This window comes from Belonocnema kinseyi, chromosome 8, assembly GCF_010883055.1.
Source record: "Belonocnema kinseyi isolate 2016_QV_RU_SX_M_011 chromosome 8, B_treatae_v1, whole genome shotgun sequence".
In the NCBI taxonomy this organism is placed as follows: Eukaryota; Metazoa; Arthropoda; class Insecta; order Hymenoptera; family Cynipidae; genus Belonocnema; species Belonocnema kinseyi.
Window position 1 is genome coordinate 38,743,233 of NC_046664.1, and position 3,674 is coordinate 38,746,906.

Sequence of the window (3,674 nt, forward strand, 5' to 3'; positions counted from 1 at the left end):
ATCGAGATATTATGGCAGAAAAAATGTTACCATATTCTAGAAGAAAAATGCCAAAAAATTGGATTTTCCAGCAAGATATCGATCCGAAACATAAGTTGAAGCTGCTTTAGGACTCTCTAGACCTAAATCCGATTGAAAATTTGTGGGACACACTCGGAAGACATGTTGGAACGAAGAAACATTCGAACATGGATGACTTATGGCGAACTCTTCAGGAAGAATGGGAAAAATACCGAAAGACTACGTTAAACGCTTAGTTGATTCAGTGCCTCGACGACGTGCTGCTGTAATTGCTGCTAAGGGTATGGCTACAAAGTATTAGTCAATAAGCAACGGAATAATAACTTTCTTGTTGATTTTATGAACGTTAACTATTTTATGAACCTATGAGATAAGTGTGGCCCATTATTTTTGAACACTGTCGTCACAAACAATGTGAATGGAATTGTCAACAAACTTCATTAAAAATATGTAAATGTTGTAGTTTTGTAGTTCAATAAAATACTGAAATTTTGTATATATTCAATTTTTCTCAACTGCTTTTATTCACCAGATACAGTCAAAAATGTATTTGGCCCAAAACTTTTGCGTACCACTGTCGGTATTTGAGTGTATCAAATGCCCTTCAAAATAAATGTTTTAGAGATTGTTGATGTGAATTTTTGGCTTTAGGGTCAGTTGATTATCTTTTTTATTTGAAATATACATTCTTGTGTTGAAAATTAAACTCTTTTGTCAACTGTTTTTTTTAAGAATTCACAGTTCTGGTTTGAAAATTTAATAATTTTTTTTTTTCGAAAGTGCATCTCATTTGGTTGGAATATAAAACTTTTTGATAAAAAGTGGAACAGTTTGGTAAAAAATAAATCTTCTTTTGATTGAGGATTCCACTACACCAAATTCTCGCTTTCAGTCAGCCAGTTCTCAGCCTTCCTAGAAGTGCTGGCTCACGCAGTTTCTCAGGCGGGTGGAATGAAACGAGTCAGGCGGGCCTCACTGTTTACGTTTTTGCCCCCCCCCCCGAAATCAGTCCAAGGCCATTTGAAGGCAACCCCCGACACTTGATTGTAAGCGAGAGTTTGGTGTATTTTTTTAGACATTTTTTTGGTCAATTTAACTGATCTTGATGTAAAATTAAAATCTTTCAAGGTTCAAATATCAACTATTATTATTTTCATTTAGAATTATTCTTGTTTGATTGAAAATGGAAGATTTATCATTCTAGATGAAAATGCAACTATTATGTTGAAATTTTAATTATTTTGTCAAATATTATACTATTTTGTAAAAAATTAAACTGTTTTGTTTAAAATAGAAAATTTGCTTTTTCGAAATGAAAATTCAATTATCTTAAAAAAATGAGTTTTTTGTCTTGAAAATCCCATTATTTGTTAGAAACGATGAATAAATAATAATGAATAACAAATAATAGTTCAAATTTAATCTTTTTTTGCGTGAAAATTCTACTCATTTGTTGGAAATTCATCTTTGTAGATTAGAAATTCAACTATTTTATTAATCATTCGCCTCTTTTGCTTAAAATATTAACCATTTTGGCTGTAATTGAAACTGTATAGCAGATAATTAGTTTGGTTGTTTTTAAAAATTCAACTATTTGATTGAAAATTTGATTAATTTGTTGAGAATTCAACTATTTTCTTAAAAAGTCGTCTTTTTTTGTTGTTTGGAAATTAATCTTTTTTGGACTGAAAATTCATCTCTTTTGGTAGAAACGCTCTGGGTTAAGAATTCAAATGTTTTATAAAAAGTTTATTTTCTGGGTTGAAGATTCGACTTTTGGATTAAAAATACAAGTGTTTGTGGTAGAAAATTCGTCTGAAGATAAAAAATTCCTCTATTTCGTTAAATCGTCTCTTTTACTTAAAATTTTAACTATTTAGTTGTAAATGTAACTACTTGGTCTAAATAAATTTTTTCTTTATTGAAAATTCAACTATATGGTTGAAAAATCTTTCGACTTTTTAGCTTGAAAAATTAACACTCTCGTTGAAAATTGATTTCTTTCTTTGCCACTTTGCATCTTTAAAACTTTCTCAATAACGTTCTACATCAATCTTTGTCTGCCTTTCGCGAACGAGCAACCTTATATTTTCTAACCCCCATTCATCTATCTATTACGAATTTCCATATTTTTAAATTTCCTTCTCTATCTTTCGTAACCGAGGACACTTATCTTTTTTTTTGCTTTATTCTATCTCTTCAATATAACTTTAAACCTCTATCTTTTTTCTATTTTCCGCGATTAAATACTCTTATCATTTTCAATCATTGAAAATTCTGGAATTCATAGAAATTATAGAGAATTTATTTTAAAACTTAATTTGATGATCTTCACGTACAAGAAATACAATATGACGTTCATACTTACGCAGGCGAATAAAAGTTTTCGCACACCTCTTTTTTGATGACTGATTAAGTTCTCTTAATTTTAATTATGCAAGGGCTAAACCGTTTTCTCTTCAAAGGGCTGATTTGCTCTCGAAATGCTGTATAAAATGAGCCTTGGATAAAGCAATTTTTTATATTTTTTAAGTAGATATTGCAAAAATAGTGTAAATTCAGGCGTAGATTTACCATAGGGGCAACACAGGCAGTGCCCCGGGCGGCAAATAAGGACGCGCATTTTTCTCGAATTAAAAAAAAAATTTATTTACGAATAAAGCACGAATCGATTGAATGTTAATGAGTTGTTTTTCTGTGGCATTTAAGAAAATTTAAGAAAATATTGAAATTTACACTATTTCTGCAATATCTACTTAAACAATAGACAAATTGGCTTCAGCCCAGGCTCATTTTATACAGAATTTTGATAGCAATCAAGTCTTTAAACAGAGATTTTGTTAGCTCTGGCATAATTAAAATGAAGAGGACTTAATCAGTTGTAAAAAAAGTTGCGCGGAAAATTTAGTCCACCCTTGTATATATCTACACTAGGGTGGTCCAAAAATGCATGGCAACATTTTTTTGCATGCTAGAGGGCAACGATCACCCCCATTTTATTCCAAATCCGAAGAAAGAAATTCCCTTATTTTTTATTTTTTTATTTTTTTATTTTCACAGGTGCCGGTATACGATGCTACTTTTTATTGAAAAATTGTAAAATTTTGGTACATTTATTTTAAGTTTGAACAAATTTCTATTTATTTAAACAATTTATACTTGCTCAATAAATTTTTTCCAATAACTTAAAAAAATAAAATAGAATATAATTTTTTTCTGATTTTATAGTATATAGAAAGAATATTTTAACCAGCCTAAAATGTATAAAAAAATGCAATTTGTTTGAACAATTATTCAATTCTGTTCAGAATGGCCTGTCATTTTCTAAACAATTTTTATTCGTCCAGGCAGATCCAGTTTCGTATACAGAATGTGGATCAATAATACGAAACAGAACAATCGAATCGAGTGTTTGGAAACTGTCTTCTAAAATTTGTGAGTACTTTTAGCAAGTGCTGGTTTAGTGGTTTTGTTCCTCATTTCTCGTTATGAAACTATCCAAGTACAAAATTTCAAATATTGAAGTTACAAGAAGAGAAGCGTTTGCCATATACGAGGGTAGTTCAATAAGTCCTTAGAATGACCAACAGATGGCGCGCGAATCGCTCCAAATCATCTGTTTTCAGTCATTACCACTCCCGACTAGATATATG